This window comes from Manis javanica, chromosome 7, assembly GCF_040802235.1.
Source record: "Manis javanica isolate MJ-LG chromosome 7, MJ_LKY, whole genome shotgun sequence".
Lineage (NCBI taxonomy): Eukaryota > Metazoa > Chordata > Mammalia > Pholidota > Manidae > Manis > Manis javanica.
The window spans coordinates 103,592,306-103,619,854 of record NC_133162.1 but is presented as its reverse complement, the minus strand read 5'-3'; positions in this window follow the sequence as shown (position 1 = coordinate 103,619,854).

Here is a 27,549-nt window from a genome sequence, read left to right as displayed (position 1 = left end):
ATGCACAGACTAAAAGTCAAGGGATGGAAAAAGATATTTTATGCAAACAATAGGGAGGAAAAAGCAGGTGTTGCAGTACTCGTATCAGACTAAATAGACTTCAAAACAAAGAAAGTAACAAGAGATAAAGAAGGACATTACATAATGATAAAGGGCTCAGTCCAACAAGAGGATATAACCATTATAAATATATATGTACCCAACATAGGAGCACCAGCATATGTGAAACAAATACGAACAAAACTAAAGGAGGAAACAGACTGCAATGCACTCATTTTAGGAGACTTCAACACACCATTCACTCCAAAGGACAGATCCACCAGACAGAAAATAAGGACACAGAGGCACTGAACAACACACTAGAACAGATGGACCTAATAGACATCTATAGAACTCTACACCCAAAAGCACAGGATAAACATTCTTAAGTGCACATGGAACATTCTCCAGAATAGACCACATACTAGGCCACAAAAAGAGCCTCAGTAAATTCAAAAAGATTGAAATTCTACCAACCAATTTTTCAGACCACGAAGGTATAAAACTAGAAATAAATTCTGCAAACCTTCCACGACTGACCAAGGAAGAAACACAAAATCTAAACAAACCAATTACCAGCAAAGAAATTGAAGCAGTAATCAAAAAACTACCCAAAAAAAACCCCTGGGCCAGATGGATTTACCTGGGAATTTTATCATACATACAGAGAAGATATAATACCCATTCTCCTTAAAGTTTTCCAAAAAATAGAAGAGGAGGGAATACTCCCAAACTCATTCTATGAAGCCAATATCACCCTAATACCAAAACCAGGCAAAGACTCCACCAAAAAAGAAAATTATAGACCAATATCCCTGATGAATGTAGATGCAAAAGTACTCAATAAAATATTAGCAAACCGAATTAAAAAATATATCAAAAGGATCATACACCACGACCAAGTGAGATTCATCCCAGGGATGCAAGGATGGTACAACATTCGAAAATCCATCAACATCATCCACCACATCAACAAAAAGAAAGACAAAAACCACATGATCATCTCCATAGATGCTGAAAAAGCATTCGACAAAATTCAAAATCCATTCATGATAAAAAGTCTCAGCAAAATGGGTATAGAGGGCAAGTACCTCAACATAATAAAGGCCATATATGATAAACCCACAGCCAACATCATACTGAACAGCGAGAAGCTGAAAGCTTTTCCTCTGAGATCAGAAACAAGACAGGGATGCCCACTCTCCCCACTGTTATTTAACATAGTACTGGAGGTCCTAGCCACAGCAATTAGACAAAACAAAGAAATACAATGAATCCAGATTGGTAAAGAAGTTAAACTGTCCCTATTTGCATATGACATGATATTGTACATAAGAAACCCTAAAGACTCCACTCCAAAACTACTAGAACTGATATCGGAATACAGCAAAGTTGCAGGATACAAAATTAACACACAGAAATCTGTGGCTTTCCTATACACTAACGATGAACTAACAGAAAGAGAAATCAGGAAAACAATTCCATTCACAATTGCATGAAAAAGAATAAAATACCTAGGAATAAACCTAACCAAAGAAGTGAAAGACCTATACCCTGACAACTATAAGACACTCTTAAGAGAAGTTAAAGAGGCTTAAGAGAAGTAAAAGAAGTTAAGAGAGGTTAAAGAGACACTAACAAATGGAAACTCATCCCATGCTCATGGCTAGGTAGAATTAATATCGTCAAAATGGCCATCCTGCCCAAAGCAATATACAGATTTGATGCAATCCCTATCAAATTACCAACGACATTCTTCAAAGAACTGGAACAAATAGTTCAAAAATTCATATGGAAACACCAAAGACTCTGAATAGCCAAAGCAATCCTGAGAAAGAAGAATAAAGTGGTGGGGATCTTACTCCCCAACTTCAAGCTCTACTACAAAGCCATAGTAATCAAGACAATTTGGTACTGGCACAAGAACAGAGCCACAGACCAGTGGAACAGATTAGAGACTCCAGACATTAACCCAAACATATATGGTCAATTAATATTCGATAAAGGTGCCATGGACATACAATGGGGAAATGACAGTCTCTTCAACAGATGGTGCTGGCAGAACTGGACAGCTACATGTAAGAGAATGAAACTGGATCACTGTCTAACCCCATACACAAAAGTAAATTCAAAATGGATCAAAGACCTGAATGTAAGTCATGAAACTATAAAACTCTTAGAAAAAAACACAGGCAAAAATCTCTTGGATGGGAACATTAGCGACTTCTTCATGAATATATCTCCCCGGGCAAGGAAAACAAAAGCAAAAATGAACAAGTGGGACTATATCAAGCTGAAAAGCTTCTGTACAGCAAAGGACACTATCAATAGAACAAAAAGGTACCCTACAGTATGGGAGAATATTTTCATAAATGACAGATCCGATAAAGGCTTGACATTCAAAATATATAAAGAGCTCACGTTCCTCAACAAACAAAAAGCAAATAATCCAATTAAAAAATGGACAGAGGAGCTGAACAGACAGTTCTCCAAAGAAGAAATTCAGATGGCCAACAGACACATGAAAAGATGCTCCACATCGCTAGTTATCAGAGAAACGCAAATTAAAACCACAATTAGATATCACCTAACACCAGTAAGGATGACCACCATCCAAAAGACAAACAACAACAAATGTTGGCGATGTTGTGGAGAAAGGGGAACCATCCTACTCTGTTGGTGGGAATGTAACTTAGTTCAACCACTGTGGAAAGCAGTATGGAGGTTCCTCAAAATGCTCAAAATAGACTTACCATTTGATCTAGGAATTCCACTTCTAGGAATTTACCCTAAGGATGCAGCACTCCAGTTTTAAAAAGACAGATGTACTGCTATGTTTATCGCAGCACTATTTACAATAGCCAAGAAATGGAAGCAACCTAAGTGTCCATCAGTAGATGAATGGATAAAGAAGATGTGGTACATATACACAATGGAATATTATTCAGCCATAAGAAGAAAACAAATCCTACCATTTGCAACAACATGGATGGAGCTAGAGGGTATTATGCTCAGTGAAATAAGCCAGGCGGAGAAAAACAAATACCAAATGATTTCACTCATTGGTGGAGTATAAGAACAAAAGAAAAACTGAAGGAACAAAACAGCAGCAGAATCACAGAACCCAAGAATGGAGTAACAGTTACCAAAGGGAAAGAGACTGGGGAGAATGGGAGTGTAGGGAGGGATAAGTGCGGGGAAGAAGAAAGGAGGTATTATGATTAGCATGTATAATGTGGGGGGTGGGGGAAAGGGGAGGGCTTTGCAACACAGAGAAGACAAGTAGTGATTCTACAACATCTTACTATGCTGATGGACAGTGACTGTAATGGGGTTTGTTGGGGGGACTTGGGGTAGGGGAGAGCCTAGTAAACATAATGTTCTTCAAAAAAATAAAAATAAATTAATTAATTATTAAAAAAATAAAAAATTAAAAAAAATTAAAAAGTAAAAAGTAAATTTAAAAAAATGAATTAAAAAAAAAAAAAAAAGAAGGCAAATTCCAGGGCCCTACCACCACAGAGTCAGTGGACCTGGGATGGGCCCAAGAATCTGCAGTTTAAAAGACATCTCTATCAATTTGTTTTTGCTAAATCAAATTAAATCTGACTCTGGTGACATAAATAGTCTGACATCATCTTTTAATTCAAATACATGTATTCATATGAGTTTCAAGGTATTATTTAATATTTCTTTGCTATAATTTGAATTTAGTATTGAGTAAATATTAGGTAGCATCAAAACTACTGAGACGTAAATGATGCATCTTGAAAGAAGGTTAGAATGATGTAGAAATAATGTATGCATCTTTCAGTAAGTTGTAAAAGCAACTAAAACATCAAGTTTCTGTTTCTCATTTACTTATTAAAAAATAATTTGTTTCTAAGCCTCAATATCACAGCCCAACACGGTTAATCCAGGGGCCGTGTGGGCCCAGGGAAGGACTGGGCTTTTACGGGATGTCCAAGGATGAACAAACACCCTTGGATGCTGGCCATGACCACCACTGTCCGGAGCTTCCGGGGGGCCGCTGTTGTGTGCTTTCAGAGGTCTGCCCAAGCACACTGCAGCCGTCCCAGACAGGGGAACTGGAAGAGCAAGAATAGCCTAAGGAGCTTAAGGCCTGTCTGGGAGCCAGGGCCCCAAAGCTGCCTGTGAGTTGCACAAAAGCCCTCTCCTCCCCGTGCCTCTCCTGCTGCCTGCCCCTACTCTCTTGCTGCTGTTTTGCCCCCCCGAATCAAGTCTGCTTCTGGGAGAAGCCACCCTGTGACAACTCTGGGTGACTAATACCCAGTTAGCCTCCTCTATGTCAGACCATGTCCCCTCGTTCCCACCCCGTGGAGAACTGGCTGGCAGCCTTTGGCAGTGATTCTGTGTAATTCCCACTTGTCTCCTGCTTTTTTAGCTTTATCTTCCTGATACTTGAGTTTGATTATCTTCCTATCACTGGGAGTTCAAAGTGCAATTCTGTGAAGACAGCTGGGACTTGGCAGCCTTTCCCATTTAAGGGTTTCGGTCTTGGCTCAGGCACCTACTGGTTGTGCGGCCTTAGGCCAGGTGCCTGTACCATCTGAGGCTCAGCTTCCTCATGTGGGAATCAGTGAAAATCAAGCCACCCAGCCAGATTTCACTGGCTTAGTTAAATGCCACAAAGCAATGAAGTGCCTGGTTTGCAGTAGGTGCTCAACAAATGCTATCACTTTCCTTTCCTGTACTCCCCTTGGGTATTAAAACTCTCCTCCCTTTCTTCAAGGAGCTGGAGGAAGGTTTTAAAAAATGATTACACAAATAGCAACATGTGTTGCATATTTCCTAATATTCCAGGAAGAGTGCTAAATGCTTTGCATAGGTTATGTCTCTGAGCTCCCTTATGTGGTCTGTGACTTACTTTAAACCTTTGAAGCAGACAATGTGTTCTTGTGTGTGAGTGGCAGTTAGGCAGTCACCCAGGTGCAGCTGGCATTCTGAACACGAGGGACTGGTCAGCTAGCACTCTAATCAGGGTCCCTCTCCAGAGGGCTAATGCAGGTTTCTGGTATCTGCATCTCCATCAAGAGCAGACATTCTATTAGCTTAGAGAATATCGGAAATATTTCTTGATAGGTGAAACTGGTGGCTTGTTAAGTAGCGTAGTAACTGTTAGAAATGGGTTTCAGTGGGGAAATAGAGATCTCCAAGAGCTTACACACAGGCATGTGAGTACTTCTGGATTTGCTTGCTAACAAATATCTACATGTGGGCCAGAATTTTGAAAACCCCTTCCTTTGCAACCTGGTGGCTAGCTTGTAGAGGAAGAGTTGGTCAACCCTCCCCTACCTCAACCCTCTTAGGTTATCTGTATCTACCACCTAAAGGAACCTAAGAAATGTGCAAAATGGAATTCACTTAAGTCAGTTCACAATAAACCCCACGAGGGAGGCCCCACCATTAGAAGAGTCGAGCAACTTGTCCATAGTCATCAGGAAGTGGCAGAAGCAGGGTGCAAACCACCCTTTTATTGCAGAGCCCACTCTCTTGATCAGTGTGCTGTACTGCCACCAGGATAGCCCTCTGTTACCCACACCTCCTCCATTTTCCTCCAACCTCAGCATGACTGGCATTTGAACTGGATAGTTCTTTGTTGTGGAGCTGTCCTGTGCATCACAGGAATTTCGGCAGCAAACTGGGCTTCTGCCCACTAGAAGCCAGGAGCATCCCTTACTCCTTGGGACAATCAAGTGTCTCCACCTTGTCAAATATTCCGTAGGAACTCAAACCGCTCCTGGTTGAGAAGCACTGGCAATGGAGTCTACTTCCTTAGCAAAATGCTACCTCTTCTTAAAAAAAATAAGTGTTTTCCTGAGTGCTTACTATGTATCAGGCACTGTGTCCAGAGCTTTACTTATGGAGTAGTATCATCAACCACATCAGCTCAGGGGGTGTAAATCATGCTTACTGCAGTTGCTTCAGGTACAGATGTGAAAGTTGGTTCGTCATTACCTTGGATGCCCTTTATCCAAGACCTTATTAGGCTGGAGATGCCCGTGTGCATGTGTGTGTCTTGTGAACAGACCTGAGCTGATTGGCCTCTCACAGTCAAAACCTCGTTTTGGGGCAGCCATCCCTAAGAGCTCACTGCTAGAGGCCCTGCCAGATGGAATATGCAATGGCCACAATGGCCAGCCTGTATACGACAATACAACAGTGGCTCACAGCCTCTGGAGCACCTAGTCCAGGAGGCCAAACCAACTTCCCTACTTTTTAGCTTCCAACCCAAGACCAAGCAGTGAAATCCAAATATGCTTCTCCAGTCAACTGTATGCAATTCTCAGTTCCTAGATGCTGACTCCAGCTTCCGTACACCAGCAACCTGTTCTTAGAACACACATGAAGTCTTCCTTTTTCCACTACAAAGCTTTCCCACTCCTCTGCCTGCCTGTGAGTCTCTTCCCAGTGCCAGGGATGGCGGCTGTCTCCCTTGCTTTATTGAGCTCTGAAATGTTCTCGGTGGGTGGGCTCCGTCATTTCTGTGGTCTCTTTCCCACAACTGTGCTACCAGGTAGTATGCCACAAGGGAAGCAGGTCTCAAGAACTCTGCCACACATACAAACAGAGAGTTGCAAGCAAGCACCAAAACAGTCATACAAACTTGTTCCATAGGTTTATGGAACTCAGCTTCCTCAATAGTTCCATAACTCCTTGCCCAAAACTTCAATCAGAGGTAGAGGAGATAACACCTAGACAAGAGAGGCAAGATAGCTTAAGTATCCTCTTGGAATTTTCATCTAAATATCTGAACACATGATCAAAAGGGGGTTTGAGGGCCTTGTGTCCCATTTGAGAAGGTTTAGGCATCTGGGTTCACTGAATTCTTATATCCCTGTTCATACAAATATTCCTGTGCAATATTTACATTCTTTCTACATATATTGAACACCACTTATTCCACCAAGATAAATGGCTTTTAGTAACCCTGATGCGAATGTGTAAGCCCTCGAGCACTGATCAAAACTGCCAGATTGGGAAAGCCACCACAGAGCTCTGGGGTGTGCCTGACTAACGGGGGTTTTTCATGAGCTAACAATCCCTGGAGGTTGGATTCCTGATAAGGGTCCTTCAGATGTTAAGGAACAGCAGCCCTAGACCAAAGGTTCTTGTCTTTTCTGTGCCTCGGACCTCTTAGGTGGGCTAGTAAACCCCACTGATCCCTTCTAGGGTAATGTTTACAAGTAATGTTTATAAGTGGAGGACACAAATTATACTGAATATAGTTATTGATGCTTTGAAAACCCGATATATGTGATACAGTAATGTATGTGCCTCTTTATTAGTGTGTTAAGATCTGGGGGTGGTCTCAAACTACCATAAGTGATAAGCATAAATGATATTTCCAAACACCTGCAATGGTTGTAATGTGAAATGCAAGTGTCAGTAATTTCTTTTGGTTACAGAATCAGAGGAACTTTGATGGCTGTCTGCTTTCATATTTAAAGGAAATGCTAAGTTTAGTTAGAGGCTAGTGAGAATAAAGATGTAATGTTTTTATTAGATCTGAGTACCATCCATGGCTCAGCATGAAGCCCTGACCTGGAGTGTAAAGTCAAATACTCAGAGCACACTGTCTATGCTGAATGCAGTTACAGGGTACCACTATTCCATGATGGGGGACTGTCACTTATTTGATATTTCTTAGTCTTTCCCACCACATCTGGAGAACAAGCTCCTGGAGAGCAGGGACTGAGCTGGCTCCTGGATCTCCGGTGTTAAAGCAGTGCCTGGCACTTAGCAGGGCTCCAGATTTTACTGGGGTTGACAGGATAAGATGGAGACAGCAAGGTGATGTGTCCTGGATGGGTGTCACTTTCCAGGTGATCAAGGTGAGGTGCTGGATGTAGTGTGGACAAAGTCAAGGCCTTCCAGGGAACAGAGCGGGGACATTGGCATGGCCCCAGGGGAGGAGGGGGCGGTGCCTCACCCATGATTCTGAGCAGTGCCCCAGGCTGTCCCGGGAGTTCTAGGGCCTGTGAGTGCTTCCCACTTTTCCAAGTAGTGGGCCATCTCTTCCGGAACCTTCCTCCAGAATCAGCATCAAGCTCATGTCTCCCACTGCCTCTGTGTCAGGTCTTAAGACATCCTTTTGTCCTCCCACACAAGAGAATCCTTCCTGCCCCTTTCACTCCATTCCTAAGCCCCTTTTCTTTTCTCACTTCTGTCCATTAATCTATATTTTTCTCCTCTCTCACAAGAGGATATGATGAGTGACTGAACCCAGAGACTTGGTTCTCTCAAAATTGTATTGATAATGCTGTTTTCTTGAGGACCAAGAGGGCTTCCTCTTCAAAAACTCTCCAAACAGATAAAGGGTGTTATTTGCAGAGAGAGAGATGGAGAGACAGAGGGAGACTGAGGAGGTGTGAAAATCATCTATGTGTTCATAGTCTTACCACCTCCATCTCGTTTTGTATTCTCTCAACAATTCTACAAAGTATTTATCAGCCCCTTTTTAGTATTAAGGAAACTAAAGACCCCAAAAAACTAAAGACCCAGGGCCTAAAGCCACATCACTGGTAATTAATAGGGACGATTGGATTTCTCTCCCTCTGACTTTGAAAGGCACCCTTCTAACCACCCACCTAGCAACCTTTGCTTCTCAAGGCCAGGGCACTGGATGGACAGGGTTGGAGAAATCTGCCAAACTACTTGTGGTGGGGCCAGTTCATTTCCAGTCTGTTTCAGATCAATAAGAGGGCTTGCTGCATGGGATTAGTCCATATCTCTTGCCACAAATGACTCACCAGCAATTTGGCAGCATCCCAACTGGTTCTTCCAGCTCTGTGGAACTAATCACAGCCTGGCCTGTCATGGCAAGATCAAATTGCTGCACAGTTTCCAAAGCCCACTCTCTCTTGCTGTATTTTCCTCCTCATGCACTCGTTGCAAAAAATGCACAGATGGGAAGCACGCTGTGAACCACTTGGTGCAGCAGTGGTGCAGGACAAGACATCTTGCAGGAATCCAGTCCTCCAGCAGGGCCTGAATTTAGGAATGTGGTGCTGTCCAATGAGCTGTCATTCTTCCTACTAAACACATAGCAATCTCTAGGTATTTTACAGCCCAGAGAATGCACAGCTGGCTCTGGATAAATAATTTGACAATATCCTCATTCATGGGGAAGAATATCAGTGACTCCTTTGAGATGCTAAATGAAATATTTTCAAAGTTTCCTTTGCTCTGAGTGTGATGTTAATTATAGTGTATTTATGGCTGTTGCTCTGTGTTTTGGCTAGGAGGCAATTGAATCATTTAAGAGCTGCCGTTTCAACAAGGACTTTTAAAGGTGTTTGGACATCCTAACTGCCGGTGATTGTGCCTATAATTTTTCTTTTCTTGGAGCACCCACGGGATTTCTGTGTGCTTCTGGTAAACAGATGCATTTAAATTGTTTGCATTTCTCAGGATTATGATTTTCACTGAAATACAAGCATGTGGATTTGCTGGTGTTTCAAGTCAGCATTCCCTACCTCAGGAAACATGTTTTTCAATCCGTTTCTTTGACCTTTGGCTTATTTCCTTCTGGGTGGCTTTGTCTCCCTGCCTCCGGAGCTCACCCCTGGGAACACCTCAGAGTCAGAAACCTCCCTGGCTTGGCGGCTTTTGTCTCAGACCCACTTTTTTGGTGCCACCTAGAGTCTAACTCGGTTGATTGCAGGTCCTGGAATTGAGACTCGGATGTCAAGCTGATTAACCTGGATTCACATTGTCTAAGGAATACCCCAAAATGTTTCAGAAATGAAAGCACCTTAAAACAGTGGCCAAGGACATGGCTGTATAGGGCAATTTGGATTTTTCTCCCCCAAAATATGCTACTTAGACTTAGTTTTGAGAGCCAGTCAGATTTGAATCTGAACTCTGGCTCTGAGGCTTGCTAGCTCTGTGACATTGAGCAAATTACTTAACCTCTCTTGGCCTGGCTCACTCATCTATAAAAAGGTGATAATAATCAAAATATGGTGGTGATGATTAAATAAATAATGCATTTCTAGTGCATGTCACAATAGCCAGCACATGATAACAGCTCATTATAATGGCTCTTCCTATTATTCTTATTATTTAATGCCTAAAACCTAACAGGCACTTCATAAATGGTTATTACAGTGGTAATAACCAAGTCCAAATTATCAGTAAATGGCAAATATTTATCAATTGCCTTTCATGCATTCAAATCTGTGCAGTGAGTGACACTGAACAGAATACTTGGGCCTCGTTATAGATCTTTGTCTCCAAGAGCTTAGAATCCGTCTGTGGGGCAGAAACACAGCCAACAACATGGTGGTTCTGTCTGGCACAGGGCTGGGGGAGTATGAGATGGGTGGCTGGAGAAGGGGAATGGGGGAGCAAGTGCAGAGGTGGGGCCTGGCTGGATGGAAGGAAGGAAAAAGGAGGTTGGGGTTAGTGAATAACCCAGGTAGGAAAATGCAAGAAGTGCTTAATGGAGGCTGGGAGGCTAAGGCAGGGGTGTGTGTGGGGTGGGGAGTGCGGTGGGAGGGGGGATTGTGTGTGTGTGTGTGTGTGTTGGGGGTAGGGGTGGGTGACTACCAAGAAGCAGCAGGAATTATTCTCTGGCATCTCATGCACCAGTTTCCTGTGGCTGCTGGAGCAAAATCACAACCTGGGTGGCCCAGACAACAGAAATGCATTTGCTCACAGTTCTGGAGCTGTAAGTCTGAGATTAAGGAGTCAGCAGGGCTGTGCTCCCTCCAGAGTCTCTAGGGGAGAATCCATTCATGGCCTCTTCCAGCTTCTGGTGGTACCAGGTGCTCCTTGGCTTGTGTTCCTTGGTGGCAAAAACTCCAGTCGCAGCCTCTATGGTCACTTGGTTTTGTTCCCCGTAAGGGCTGCCTCTCACCTCTCTCTTATAAGGATACTTGTGATGGCATTTAGGACCCATTAATCCGGGCAGTCTTCTCATCTCAAAGTCATTAAATTAAGCACAACTTCAAAGACCCTTTTTTCACATAAGGTCACATTTACAAGTCCCAGGGGCGAGGACTTGACATTTTTGGGGCCATTATCCCACCCACTGCCTAGGGTTTGTTGTTTCTCCTCTAGTCTGAATTTCCTGGGCTTCTTGTTCTTCTCCTTAAGCCCTCTTTTTCTTAAATCCACTTATCTGTTCTTTTCATTCTCCTCCACTATGCTTTTTCTTTTTCTCACTCTCTTTTCCTTTTCTCTGGTTGGGGTTGGGTGATACCAGCATTTACCAGGGAAGAAGGAGTCCTTAGGTAAGCCAGCCTTTGATGACGCATGGGCCCTGCTGATGACCCTCCTCCCTCCCTCCTCACTCTCTGGCTGTTGATCCCCTGGGCCTTTGCACATGCTGTTTCATCTTCTTGCAATGATCCTTCCACTTTGCTTCTTATCATCAGTCCCTTTACCTGATTATCACCTACTCAGCCTCCACTCCTATGCAGCACCAGCTCAACCTCCCTAAGTCTTCCCCAACCAGCCTCCTCTTCTGTGAGGAGTTTTCCTAAGGACTCCCATGGGCTTTTCTTCGCTTGATGACTGCTGAGGTTTGACAGGCAGCTCAATTCAGGATCATCTCTTAGGGACAGAGGCTGACAGCAGGTTCATCTCAATGCTTGTCTCCACCATCACACTGTCTCCTAAAGCTTCCACTTAGAAGTGACACATGTCACTTCTCACATTTTATAGACCAAAGCGAGCCACATGATCAGTTCTAAAGGGGATGGGAAGGGTAATCATACTTGTGTCCAGGAGAAGACCTGGGAATATTTGGTAGATGACACAGATGACCAGCATGAAAGATGAGCCTGCTGGAGAGTTTAAGTCCAATCTAAGAGGACAGTGTCTCTGTTTGGGTAACCCCAGGCTCAGCCGACTTGGTATACAAGGATTTGCACAAACTTCTTCATAAGTTCAGGACAGATGCAGGAAGAGGGAGGGCATGGAAGTAACTATCCACACTTGTCCTTGAATTAGCCTGTTTAATTCCTGGGTAGTGCGGTGGGAAAATCCTATAGACTTAGGAAGTTAAGAATGGGTAGAGGAGTCAGAGATTCACAGATGCATCCAAGTGATGCACCTCAGTTTCCCCTGAGTCTATCTCTGTTTGAGGGGTTCACGTGACCAGGGGAAAGGGCAACTCTGTGCTGAGTCAGGCAGAAGTTCCAAGAATGTATAGGAACAAAAGTCTGTTATGACCTGACAGAGTGGCCTCCGAGGTCCTGGGGTCTCACCAGCATCTCAGTGAGGAGAAGTGTGTCTGTGGAGGCAAGGTGGGAACACTGGGGTCTTCCTCCAGGATGGTTTCCCAACTCTTCCCCTTTGCTCTCACTGCAGACAAAGTATGACTTTGGATTTGGAGCTTTTTTGGGGTGGATGGTTTCTTTAGTGGCAGAAGTGGGCTCTGCTTTAAGGAAATTTGACACATGAAACTGAGATAAATTAGGGACTGGCTCCTTGCTCGTGAAAGGGTGCTTTGATGTAGAAAGTGGATTTGTCATGAAACTTAAGATCCTTGAAATACTGTCTGAGTTATAAAAACTCAGTTACATACAACATTACAGGGACACATGTCTTTCTCTCTGAAACTCATCTGCATATTAGAATCTGAAGGATAGTGAGCCATTAACATGTTAAAAACATTTTAACTGAAACTAACTCTTTATAGAGGGAAACCCCTGGACTCTGGATCATGAAGACATGGTACCAAACCCTGACTGTTCTATTTACTAATAGCCAGATGGTCTTAGGGAGGATGCATGCCTGAGTTTCTTTGACAGGCATGAAACCACATACCTCAGCCCCTACGTAGTGAGCTAACAGACACATAGCTCTAACATGGCATCTGGCACGAAGTTGGCTCTTGGTAAAAGCCTGTTTCTGTCCTGTTCCCCAAGGAGTTGATGTGGATGGTGTCCTTGTGCTGTCAGGCTGTGTGTGTGGGTTTCCAAACAGACTTGTCCACCTTCGGGTGGCAGAGGGAGCAGGCTGACACCTGAGTTTCAGGATGTGGAAATCTTCCATCTTCAGTTTGTGGCCCGTGGCTGAATGAAACCAAAGTGGATAAAATTGCTTAGGCTTCTCTTCAGTTGCCTCCTGGAGGGTTCTGGGTTTTTCCTTCTCATGATGTCAGATGGGGGAAAAGGGCAAGATGGAAGCATACATAGGTTGAAAACTCCCTCATAATGAGATTGCACTTTCTCCACAAAGCTGACCAAGGAAGCTCCCCTGCGGCAGGCCAGGTGGGTGGAGAAGAAGGGTTCCTGCAGGAACAGGTTTCTGTTGCTCCCTCTTGCAGGGTCCTGGATACACAGGCCTCACCTGATCACACCCCACCTTTCCCTGGAGAAAAGGCACGGAAACCCGTGCAGTTCTGGGATGTGTAACCATCATTCCCTGCCAGTGATGCTTGAGTATGTCTTCTCCTCCTCTTTTTAAATTTGCTTTTACAGAGATTATTATTTCCTTCAGAGAATTTTTTTCATCCTTTGGATTCAGATGCCCTGATTTTTCTTGTCTCTCCATGGACCTCTCTGATTGTCCTGGTCAGGAGATTGACTCACTCATTCCTGAATTGTGGAGGCTCCCCTCCCCTACTTTCCCTCCCTATCTTCTCCTCTCTCCCCAGGCCAATTGACCTCCCCATGTAGCTGTAGAGGATGGCAGCTCAAGCCTCCTAAATTCACATTTGTGGACAAGACCTGTGTCTAGCCGCCAAATGTGCATCTTCACTGGGTTGTCCTACCGACATCTTGGAGTGAGCTCAGTGTCTTTGGAGTGAACTCACTTCCTGTAGGTACCTGCCTAGTTGCTCAAGCCAGAGGCATGAATGTCTTATTTTTCTGCATTCTCATTATCAGCCTTTATAAACAGTCAATGACTGTTTTTTACTTCTGTCTCTTCTTATTGTCACTTCCCTCAACAGGCACCAACACCTATTACCTGCATCCTTCTCCTGATGGTTCTCCGGCCCTCCATCTTGGCCTGCTCCCATATGTGCTCCATAGAACTACCAAGAACTACCAAGGGGCTTTTTCGAAATTTCAGTTGGGACCTTTCTTTACTTAAAAAGTTTCAGTAGCTCCCATGATCCACAGGATAAGCTTCACTCTTCCTGGTGAGGCAAAGAAGGTGCTCTGAGGTCAGGTCCCCGGCTCCCCTCTTGGCTTTTTCCCTCACTGTCACACTGCGTCAATATCAGTTGTCCTGTGCTTCCTCAAGCAGGCCAAGCTGCTTCAAATCTCCATTCCCAGCTTCTGGGAAGTCCTTTCTTCTGTTTTATACTCGGTGAACTCAAATGCATCCTTTGATTTTTATTTTTTTCTCTATAGAGTTGTCTCTGCCTTTTGAAACTGAATTAATCACTCTCCCCCTCTGGCAATTTCTGTACCTCATACCACCCAGCCTCCATTGTTGCACTCAAAATTGCTTTTTATGAGTTCATTTTTCCCATTAGACTGTGAGTGCTTGAGGGCAGGAACTGAGTCATAGTCATCCTTGTATCATCAACTTCTGGCCCAAGGCCATATTGTCAATATTAAATAGATACTGTGGTTCAGACCTCCAATGTTTCACAGGAGACTTTCTTTGCATTTAGGAGGGAGAGATACAAGAAAATCAACTGTCTGGCCCTTGTGCGCCCTCCCATATGGCTCCACGCACTGCCTTGCTATCTGAGAGCTGCTAAAGATCCCCATGCCTTCTCCCACCATGACATCCCGTTCAGTTCTATATATTTCCTGAACTCTTTTTTCATCCCAAGTGGTACTCTGTTTTGCTTTCCAATGTGACAGATAAATTAATCTGGGTTAATTTTGACAAAGGTATTGATAGCTGATAATGACATAAAAAAATAACTATAGGCTGTTTACATTTACATGACAACTCTTCCAGTCATGTTTTAGTAAAAATAGCTACCATTTATGAGGTTTTCCATTTTTATAAACTGGGATTATAGTATGTGTATTGATTAAATAAAGAGTATTGATATTGATATGAATACAGAAAAAAATCTCAAATAATTTTCTTCCAACATAAGTTATATCAATTTCTTTAAAAAAATAAAAAACCTTCTAAAATTCATAAAGAAATATATGAAAAACTGTCAGAAATTAGAGTCATTACATTTAACTACCTGTTCCAACTTCAGGCAGTATCTACTGAGTTGCTTCTTTTTTATTATAATTTTGCTCAGGCTTCATTCTATATATAATTATATATAGTCCCATTTGCCTTGTTAGAGACTGGATTTAGGATGAGCATATTACTTAGTTCTGGCAATGAAATGTGGGGGAGGGTCTATAGGGAAGTCTTGAAAATATTTTGGTGTTTTACTCTTCTCCTACTGGACACTACCACATCTGCACGTACACCTGCAGATGTGGCAGCCATGGGGCAAGCAAGGGCCAGATCAACATGAGAATCACAGGGCAGGCACATGGAAGTGATCTGGATTCTCAATGACAATGCAGCTGTTGAATTAACCTACCCAGAGCCTCACTACATTGGGATTTTTTGCAATGTGAGTAAATAAATCTTTCTTCTTGTTTACTCCTGTGGTTCTTCGAACAGATCAAAAATATTAACAAACTTCAGCTTGACAGATGAAAAATAAGAGAGAGAAAAGACTCAAATTAATAAAGTCAGTAATGAAAGAGGGAACTTCATTAGTAACCTTACAGGGAAAAAAAGATCATAAGGCTGTGAGAGAGGACTCAAAAGTAAAATCAGAAATGAAAGAGCTGTTATGAATGATACCATAGAAATGCAAAGGATTGTGACTACATACAAAGATTACTATGAACAATTATATGCCCAAACACTGAATAGACTAGAAAAAATAGATAATTTCTTAGAAACATACAACCTACCAAGATGGAATCACAATGAAATGGAAAACTTGAACAGACTGATTACTAATAATGAGGTTGAATTGGTAAAAAACACTTCCCAACAAAAGTCTAAGACCAGATGGCTTCACTAGTAAATTTTACCAAAACTTAAAGAAGAACTAATATCAATTCTCCTCAAACTCATTCAAAAAATAGAAGAGGAGGGAACTCTTCCAAACTCATTTTATGAAACCAACATTACCCTGACACCAAAAACTGAACCAGTATGCCATAAGAAAAGAAAATTGTAGGTCGATACTCCCGATAAACATAGATGTAAGAGTCTTCCACAAAATATTAGCAAACAAATTCAACAGTACATCTAAAAGATCATATACCACAATCAAGAGGGACTTATTCCAGGATCAAGGGTAGTTCAACATCCATAAATCAAATGTGATGCTATATCACATAAACAAAATGAAGAATCATATGATCATCTCAATAAATACATAAACAGCATTTGATAAAATTCACATCCATTTATGAAAAAGCTCTTGACAAAATATCTCAGTGTAATAAAAGCTATCTAATACAATCCCACACCTAAAATCATACTCAATGGTGAAAAACTGAAAGCTTTTCTTCTAAAATCAAGAAAAAGACAAAGATGCCCACTTGTCACAGTATCAGTGTACTGAAAGTCCTCACCACAGCTATAAGGTAAGAAAAAGAAAAGTTGTCTAAAGTGGAAAGGAAGAAGTAAAACTCAATATTTACAGACGACACTATATATAAAAAATCCTTAAGAATGCAATAAAAAAACTATTAGAACTAGTAAATAAATTTAGTAAAGTTGCAGGATACAAAATCAATATACAAATATCAGTTGCATATCTATACACTAATAATGAACTATCAAAAGGAAGTTAACAAAACAATCCCATTTTCAGTACATCAAAAAGAATACAATAATCAAGGAATAAATTTAATCAAGGAGGTGAAAGACCTGTACACTGATAACTGCTAGAATTTGGTGAAAGAAACTAAAGAGAGCACAAATACATAGAAAGATATTCCATACTTATGGATTAGAAGAATTAATATTGTTAAAATGCCATACTACTCAAAGCAATATATCAGATTCAGTGTAATCATTATCAAAATACTAATGGCACTTTTCATAGAACTAGAGCAAATAACCCTAAAATATGTATGGAACCACAAAAGACCCTCAATCGCCAAAGCAGTATTGAGAAAGAAATACAAAACTGGAAGCATTTCACTTCCTTATTTCAAATTATATTATTATAAAGCTATAGTAACCAAAACAGTATGATATTGGCATAAAAACAGACACATAGGTCAATGGAACAGAATCAAGAGCCAATATATATATAAATTGTATAATGATTTTATAATATATAATTGACCATGTGTATATGGTCAATTAGCAAAAAAGGAGCCAAGAATATACAATGAAAAGATCAGTCTCTTCAATAAATGGTGCTGGGAAAGCTGGACAGCCACACACAAAAGAATGAAATTGGACCACCATCTGACACCATATACAAAAAATAACTCACAATGGATAAAAGACTTGAAAGTAAGACCTGAAAGAAAGTAAAGACATAAAACTCCTAGAAGAAAACTAAGGCGGTAAGCTCCTTGGCATGCATCTTAGTGATGATTTTTTTGGAATTTTTACCAAAGCAAAGGCAACAAAAGCAAAAATAAGTGGGACTGCATCAAGCTTAAAAGCCTCTGCATGGCAAAAGAAACCATCAAGAGAATGAAAAGGCAACATACTGAATGGTAGAAAACATTTGCAAATCATATATCTGATAAGGGAATAATATCTAAAATATATGAAGAATACATACAGTTCAATAGCAAAAAACCAAAGAATTCAATTTAAAAAAAGGGCAAAGGACCTGAATAGAAATTTTACCAAAGAAGACTTACAGATGGTCAACAGACCCATGAAAAGATGTTCAATGTCACTAATCATCAGGGAAATGCAAATCAAAATCACCTCACACTCATAATGGCTAATATCAAAAAGACAAGAAATAATAAGTGTTGGCAAGGATGTGGAGAATAGGAAACACTTGTATACTATTGTTGGGAACATAAATTGGTGCAACCACTCTGGCAAACAGTATGGAGGTTCCTCAAAAAATTAAAAATAGAACTATTATATAATCTAGTAATTCCACTTCTGAGAATTCATCTGAAAGAAATGAAAACACTAACTTAAAAGATACATGCACCCCATATTTACTGAAGCATTATTTACAACAGCCAGGGCATCGAAACAACTTAAGTGCTCACTGATGGATGAATGGATAAAGAAGATGTGGATATGCATACACATATACCTAAAGGAGTGTTATTCAGCCATAAAAAAGGATATCTTGCCATTTGTAATAACATGATGGACCTCTAGGGCATTTTATTACATGAAATATGTTGTACAGAGAAAGAAAAATACCATATGATTTCAATTATATGTGGAATCTGAAAAAAATCAAAACAAAAACCAAGTACCACCCTGAACTCATAGATTCAGAGAAAAGGTTGGTGGTTGCCAGAGGGTGAAGGGTGGACAAAATGTGTGAAGGTGGTCAAAACATACAACTTTCTGTTATGAAATAAATAAGTCATAGGGATATAATGAAAAGCATGGTGACTCTAGTTAATAATACTATACTGTATAGTTGAATGTAGCTAAGAGATTTGATCTTGAAAGTTCTCACAAGGAAAAATTTATAATGATATAGTGATGGATATTAGCTAGATTTATTATGGTGATCATTTCACAGTATATCAAATCATGTTGTATATCTGAAACTAATGTAATGTTGTACTTCAAATAGCTCAATTTAAGAAAAGATTATACACTATGAACAACTGGAATTTTACCAAGGAATTCAGTTTTTTCAAGATATAAAGGTGAATTAACATAATACAGTATTAGTAGATAGAAGGAAAAAAACTACAAGGTCATCTCAATAGATGCAGAAAAAGCATTTGACAAAATTCAACACTCTTTTATGTTAAAACATACATCAAACTGGGAATAGAAGGGCATTTCTCAACTTGAAAAAGGGCATCTATGTAAAAGCTACCATCAACATCACAGTTAATGTTTAAAAACTGAAATTATTCCCTCTTGAGGTATAGGATGTTTACTCTTACCACTCATATTCAACATTGTACTAAAGGTTCTAGTCTGGGCAATTAGGCAAGAAAAAGAAATATGAGGCATCTAGATTGGAAAGGAAAATAAAAACTATTTCTATTTGCAGATGACAAGATTTTTATATATGATATCTTAAGGAATTCACAGCATAAAAATGATTAGAGCTAATAAAAAAGTTCAGTAAGGTTGCAGGATATAAAAACAATGTTCAAAAGTCAATTGTAATTCTATACACTGTCAGTAAACAATCCCAAAATGAAATTAAGAAAACAATTCCATTTACTATAGTACCAAAAAAATAAGGTACTGGAAAATTAATTTGACAAAAGAAGTATAAATTGCACACTGAAAACTTAAAAAGTTCATTGAAATAAAGAAGACTGAAGCAAATGGAAAGACATCCCATGTTCATGAATGGGAACTTAATATTTTTAAGATGATAATATTCCCCAAACTGACCTATAGATGCAGTGTAATACCTATCAAGACCCCAGCTGACATTTGCTTTTTTACAATTGTACAAGATGATCCTAGAGTTCATATGGAAATGCAAGGAATTCAGAATAGCTTAAACAATTTAGAGAACAGAAGGTGGAGGACTTATACCTGCCAATTTAAAAACTTATTACAGAGCAGTAAGAATCAAGACTGTGTGTCACTGGCATAAGGTAGACATATAGATCAATGCAATAGAATTGAGTCCAGAAATAAACCTTACATTTACAGTTATTTATGAGTTTTGACAAGGGTGCCAAGATAATTAAATGAGGAAATAGTCTTTTTTAATAAATCTTGGAACAACTGGATGCCCACATGCAAAAGAATACATTTGGACTCCTTACACTATATATAAAACTTAACTCAAAACAGATCATAGACCTAAATGTAAGAACTAAAACTGTAAAACTCTTAGAAGAAAACACATCTGTAAATCTTTGTGAGCTTAGATCAAGTAATGGTTTTTCAGATATGACACAAAGCAGAAGCAACAAAATTAAATACAGATTAAACTGGACTTCATCAAAATCAATAGCTTTTGTGTTTCAAAGGACTCCATCAAGAAAGTGCAAACACAACCGACAGAATGAAAGAACGTATTTGCAAATTATACATCTGAGAACGGATTTATTTACAGACTGCACATACAAAGAACTCTTACAACTCAACAAACCCAATTTAAAAGTGGGTAAACTTGAATGATTTGAATAGATGTTTCTCCAAAGACGATTTACAAATGTCCCAACACACATGAAAAGATGATCATCACTAGTGATTAGTGAAATGCAAATAAAACCTTAATGAGGTACCATGTCATATTCACTAGGATGGCTAGAATAAAAAAAGACAGATAATAACATGTGTTGACAAAGGTGCAGAGAAATTGGAACCCTCATATATTGCTGGTGGGAATATAAAATGGTGCAGCCTTTTGGAAAGCAGTTTGGCAGTTGGTCAAAATGTTAAACATGGAATTTTCATATTACCCAGTAATTCCACTCCTTAGCATATACCCAAATGAATTGAAAACATAAAACCATATAAAATTGCACATGAATGTTCATGACACTGTTATTTGTAATAGTCCAAAAGCAGAAACAACTAAGATGTGAACTACTGAATAAATTTTTTAAATGTAGTATAGCCATACTATGGAATATTATTCAGCCACAAAAAGGATCAAGTACTGATTCATGTTACAACATGGATGAACCTTGAAAACAGTATACTAAGTGAAAGAAGCCACAAAAGGTCGTATAATGTGACAATTTTTTAAATGAAATGTCCAGAATAGACAGATCTGTAGAACAGAAGGTAGATTAGCAGTTGCCAAGGACTAGAGAAGGGGTGTTGGTGGTGTGAGTGATTCGGGCACAGGCTTTCTTTTTGGGGTGATGAAAATATTCTGGAATTAGATAGTGGTGATAGCTGCACTACTGAATTTTACACGTTAGAGGGGTGATTTTATGGGTATATCAATAATATCTTAATAAAAAAGAGAAAGAATAGAAATAGGATGCTGGTGGGGTTTCTCTGTCAGATTTCCATTTCCTGTCCCTGTAAGGAATTGAATTCTGTCTTAATAGAGATTCCTCTACCTATTCTATGACTCCTTGATGCTGGATCATTAACGGAAAGATCATTGGCTTTAATGTAATGATCACTGACTATGACTTTTATGGTAATGAAATGTACTTTTCTATTGATATATAACTCTAAGAAAAGTCCAACACTAAGTATACAAAGTAAATACACCTATTAACTACATCAAGAGAAAGACTATTTCCAGCATTCTAAAATTACCCTTTGTGTACCTACCCATCCAATAACACCTCTGTTTTTCCTAAATGTAACTTTAATCCTGACCTCCAACACCATAAGTTAGTTTTTGAACTTTAACACATGGAGTCTTTTGGACATTATCATGTGAGAGTCATCCATGTTGCTACAAGCAGTTATAGTTAAGTATTTTTTTGCTGTAGTGAATTCATTTTATACACATACCACAAAAAAGTTATTAAAATTCTTTTGCTGTGATGAATGTTTGGATTGTTTCCAGTTTGGAGGCTATTATCAATACTGATGTTTGAACTTTACTGCACATAACTTTCTGGTGCTCATAAACATGAATTTCTCTATGTTTTAACTTCATTTGAACTTAAATTTAAAAAAAAGTGTTTTGTTAGATACATATGTAGAAATTCCTGGGTTACTAAATGTGCATATGTTGAAACTTAGTGCCTACTGCCAATTTCCTAAAGTGTTTGTACAATTTATATTCCAATAGGCAGCATATGGGAGTTTCAGTTGCTGTAGATTGTTGTTTTCCCTTGGTTTTGACAGGCTTTTTAATTTTATCCATGCTAAAGCTAGTACAGTGGTATCTCACTGAAGTTTTAATATGTGCTTCCCTTAATGAACCTGGGCATATTTTCCTTTTTGGTCTTTTACTATTATTATTTTTATTGTGGTAAGAACACTTAACATGATATCTACCCTTTTAATTTTTCAAATGCAAATACAGTATTGTTAACTACAGGCATAATGCTATATAGATCTCTAGAAGTTACTCATTTTGCAAAACTGAACTTTATACTCATTGAACAGCAACTCCCAATTTCCCTCAAGACCCTGGCAACCACCATTCTATTCTGCTTCTATGAATCCAACTATTTTACATATATAAGTGGAATCATGCAGTATTTGTCCTTCTGTAACTTGATTATTTCACTTAGCATAATGTCCTAAGTTTTATCCATGTTGTCATGTATGGTAGAATTTCCTTCTTTTTTAAAGATTAAATATTCTATTGTATGTACATGCCACATTTTCTTTCTCCTGTTAAAGGACAAGAGTTTACAAAGTCACAATTTCTCTGTAACTTATGAATACTTGTTATCTTTTTCTTTTTTTAATAAATAGTAGCCATCTTAACAGGTGTGAAGTGAAATCTCATTGTGGTTTTGATTTGCATTTCCCTGATAATTAGAGATGTTGAGCATCTTTCTATATATAAAAGATATACATATAGACATAATTTCTGTTTATTGGCCATTCCTTGCCTGTTTCTATATTGGGTTATCTTTTTCATATGTACTGGTAGGAGTTCTTTTATAGTCTGGATATGGGTCCCTTTTAGTTACATGTATTGTTAAAAATCTCTCCTTTTGTGGATTGTCTTTTCACATTCATAATGGAGTCTTTTGATGAACAGAAGTTTTTATTTTAGTCTAATTTATTATCTTTTCCTTTACGGTTGGTAGGTTTCATGTCCTTTTTAGAAATCTTTGTCTACTACAAGGTCATAAGGATATACTACTGTTTTTTTCTCTTAGAGAAGGTTCATTGTTTCACATTTCATATTTCAATATATAATTCATCTGGAATTGATTATTTTGCTCAATAAGAGGTAGGGATCTGGTTTTCTTTCAGTTAGATACGAAAATCGAATTGATCAGCAATGCCTATTGACAAGACTGTCTTTCCCCCACTGCTTTCAGTGCCACATTATCATAAATCATAAAATGAGCTAGCAAGCACCCTTTGTTTAAAACAAAGTCCCTGGTAGGATTTATGGCAGGATGACATTCTTTCTTAGGGACACTCATTTTTGGGGAAAATCTGCATCTTCTGTGAGGTCTGATCAGTTGGCTCTCACCATATGCTCTCAACTAGACTCAGCTCTGTGGTATTTGGCAGATACGCTCCATTGTTTATGTTTTGGCTGTGTGTTTGTTTCCTTACTTTGTTTAAAATAGTATTATTTCTCTCTCTTTTCTTTCTTTTTATAGTTTTAATGGAGTTATAAGGAGAGAGTATAACAAAAATATTTTTATTCTTCCATCACGGTGAAAATCCTTCTGTATTTTAATATACAAATCTTTGCTTTTAAGCCAAAGTAATGAATCTCTCTTTAGAAATTTCAGACTGGAGGGAGGATATGCTTTTGGAGAAGCATGATTTTTAAGAACGAGAGGCACCATAGCATCTGCAAGAACACTGGGTAGGGAGCTGGCAGGCCTAGGCATTTGCCTCTGCTCCCTCTCTCACTATCTGTGTCAAGCACTTAACTTCTTTGAGCTTTAGTTTCTTTTACTGTAAAACAAAGAGAATAACACCAGCCTCGCCAAGCTCATAGGATTAGTGGGAGGAACAAATGGGATAAATAATAATATCCTGTTTGTAAAATGCTATAGAAATATAGTATGTTATTTATGGCTGCACACTGAGCGCCCTAGAATGCTGTCAGGGAACATGAAACAAAAGGCTACTGTTGCCTTTTTATTCCATCTTAATGAACATCCCCCCAGCTAATCTACAGTCACAGAGGAGTCACATTAAATCTGGCACTTATATAACTCATAAACTGCTACAGCAGCCTTGAAAGGCTTTAATCAGTTGCCTTCACTCTTAATTATTTTAAAACCTCAATAATGGTCAAATGAGCTGCATGGCAGTTTAATTAATTTGCATTAAACCCAAATGTCCTGAATGAGTGGTGAGTTTATAAACATGAAGCCTTAAGGCTTAGCAGAATCATGTTGAGCCTGAATGGGTATCTGGGCTGGTTCCTCCTAAGCTCTCTCTCTCTATATAGATATACATATACACACATATGTATAATATGTGTGTATATGTGTGTTGCATTCACACAATTCCTATCTCTGTTTATTGCATTAGAATTGGCCTTGAAACCTCTGAAAATGAGCTCATTTGCTGTCACTGGCTAGAGAAAAGCTTTGGAGTTATCTGTGAATTTCAATAGCCTGTGCTCTCATTGCTCCAGTTTCTGTGGTTAACAGAGAGCTGGCTGCATGTTATTTTAATTTTTCTGGACGAGAAATGGTGCTTTTTACTCCCTGCCCATCATACTGGTAATTAGTATATCTCAATGCAAAAATCCTACCAGGTAATGGTGGTGTTCCTGTGCCTCAGTGCACCAGCCTTGCCCTGTGAGACAGCTGCCCATTGTCCCTGGGAGGCAGCCCTCTCAGGCATGCATCTGTGCTAGGGATTTATTACCTTTACCATCTGTCTGGGTGTGGAGTTAGGACACATCCCATTGTGAGACATTTATGGCTATATGGTCAGGAGGGTAAAGAGGAAGAAAAATGAAGTGGGTAAGTAGGATCATTCATCTGACTCATTTTACTGGTCTTCAACTTTGTATCATGTAGAGCCACCTGCCTGTGATACTTTGTAATGCTATGTATCTCCCAATTGTGAGGATTTAATGATACACTGTGTGTGAACCACATACAATAGAATCTGGCATGTAGTAAAAGAATGGTTTACTGAACATTCCCTATTTAAGTGCAAGTCTTTTGCTGAGATGATTTTTTCAACTTGATGTGTTTCCAAGGTGCTATTCTTTGGAACTTTCTGTATTGATAGATATGTGATACAGCACTATTCCATATGGTGGCCACTAGCTGCAAGTGGCTCTTGAGCACTTACTATGTGACAAATAAGGCAGAAAATTTAAATCTTTTATTGAATTTAAATTTAAATAACCGTAGGTGGCTAGTAGCTATTATATGGGAAAGTGCAGATCTAGATCCTACTAGGAGAGGCCCATTTAATCCTAAAAAACTAAAATATGATGATTCCATCAGCACCAAGAACCAGGTTCCCACAGTACTCTAAACTCATCCACAAAGTCATCAGTGTCATTCTCACTTAAAATTATACACTTAGTTCTTGATTGCTTAACACATCAAATTAATTGAATTATTTGCTCTTTTCAAGCAAACATATTAAAATCTTATTGCTGCCCATTATAGAGGTGAAAATACTAGTTAGAATTGCCTAAATGGTCCCTAAGAAGGTCTTCCATGTAGATATTTGAGAGAATTTTAATTTCTGCCCATGTTTGCATGAATTTCTATTGTGCAAAAGGGAAAGTTGAAAGGGGTAAGGATCTTCTGTAACAGGACCACAGGCATGGAAGTGAGGAGGAAGTGGTGGAATGTGCCTTCTAAATAGATGAGGGTCTTGATTTTCACTTTTTGCTTTTCAAGGGAGGTCCTGGTTGGGGAAGAGCCTTTGCTTTTACTTTAGGGGAGAATTATTACCCTATGACTTTGAATGCATCTTACAACTTCAGAAAATAAAAACACAGCTAAAAGCGAATCACCTTGATGGTAGGGGGAGGAGGTATTTATTATTTAAGTCAATATTTTCTTGAACGGCTACCAGTTATCAGGCTTCTAGGCAGGGACATAGGGCGTGAGCAGAACTAGTGCCTGCCCTCATGGAGCTTGTAGTCTAGCGGTACTCTGGTAGGAGATACAAACATGACCAGGACAATTTCTTCCTCTCGAGCCCAGGGTAGAACTAATTGGAGGGGGTGTGTACAAAATGGATGCCAAGGCAGATGCAGGCAGTCACAAACGGGGTGAAGAGACAGGGTTCAGAAGAGAAAGATCTATCCTGTTGGAAGGGTTGGGAAGGCCTCATTGGGAGTAGGCTTCAGAGTAGACTTCGGGGATGACATCAGGCCGTAGAGCCACCTGCTTCAACTTGACCATGTGAGCTTGGGCAGCGAGCACCAAAGCTGACACCACTCTACTCAGAGGAGGAGACCTCTGTCCATATAACCTGGTCCTACGTAAACCTGATACTGTTGTACCATCTTATGGTGGTGGCAGGAAGGCAGACATTTGGAGGGAGCCCACCAAAGGCTGAAATCTAATGTGTCTCCAGCCAGATGGTAGAGCTTAGCACTGATTTAATTTGGTTGAGAGAAAGAATAAAGACATCTTTACTGTACCTTCAGGATCTGGTATAACAGTCATACTTGTACGTGGTTACTACCAGCAGAGAACTTATTGTCAGGAGGGTGGATGGGTGTTAATATTGGCCACAGTATAATCAGGGCCATAGTGAGGCATCTTTTAGGACATTCAGAAGAAGAAAGGCCACTTACTATTGGTAGACCCAGGAAAGTCTCAAGTATGAAATGACATTTACAATAGCTCACTGAGAGCAGATGGATTTTATAGAGGAGAGGGAAAGGCCTTCTAAGCAGAGAAAAGAGTTTGAACACAGGTTTATGAAACATGAGTCTTGTCTTGGGGACATAGATGAATCCCATACTTCTAGGACAGACTGACAGAAAGACTTCGCCTTCCCTTGGCTAAGGGTCAGATCATTTCTTACAGGGACAAGTCCCCCTTGACAATCCTTATATTTTCTTTGTATTCCCCCAGATCGGGGAGATTTTATCAAGCTATACTTCACATAGGTTGTATTGCAAAAATCCATACAAATATTTCTTATTTGAAATACAGTGAAATATTGGATATGCTTTTTGTAAACCTTTAAGGGCCTACTCTTTAGATTGATTCACTCCAAATCCTCCTCCCCATTTCAAAATTATTGGACTTGACTACAGCTTAATACATGTGTGTGGGGAACCATGGGGGTTAGAACTCTGAGTTTAGCACGAGCAGACTAGGCAGTTAATACTGAGTAGACACAGAAGAGAACAGTCAGAGGGCTCTGTTCAGAAGAGAATGGACTTAATCAAGGAAGACTTTTTGGGAATGGTACTATGAACAAGGCATGGAAGAACACAAAGAAAAGTTTGTGGAGAGAGAGTAGGGTAGAGGCATGAATGCCTACTTAGTGCTATGAATAAGCAGATAATGAACAAATGAATGCATGCACGCATGGTGATGTGAAATTGCTGAGGTGAGGGAGCCCGTGGATAAAGGAATTGCAGAAGGACAGATGCTCCAAAGATGAGCGAGTGGTAAAAATGTGTGGCTCATATTTGGTATTCTGTCAGTTGATAGCAGATTAAAAAAAAAAAAGCTTTTATTGCTACTGTCACATGAGAAGGAAAGGTTTCCTTAGGCTAATTGAAATTGAGTGCAGCCGTCAGACTGGTTACCCAGAGTCAGCAGGAGCCGTTATTTGAGGTGTACACTGGGAGTTTTATCTATTCTCAGTTGAAAACCAGAGAGC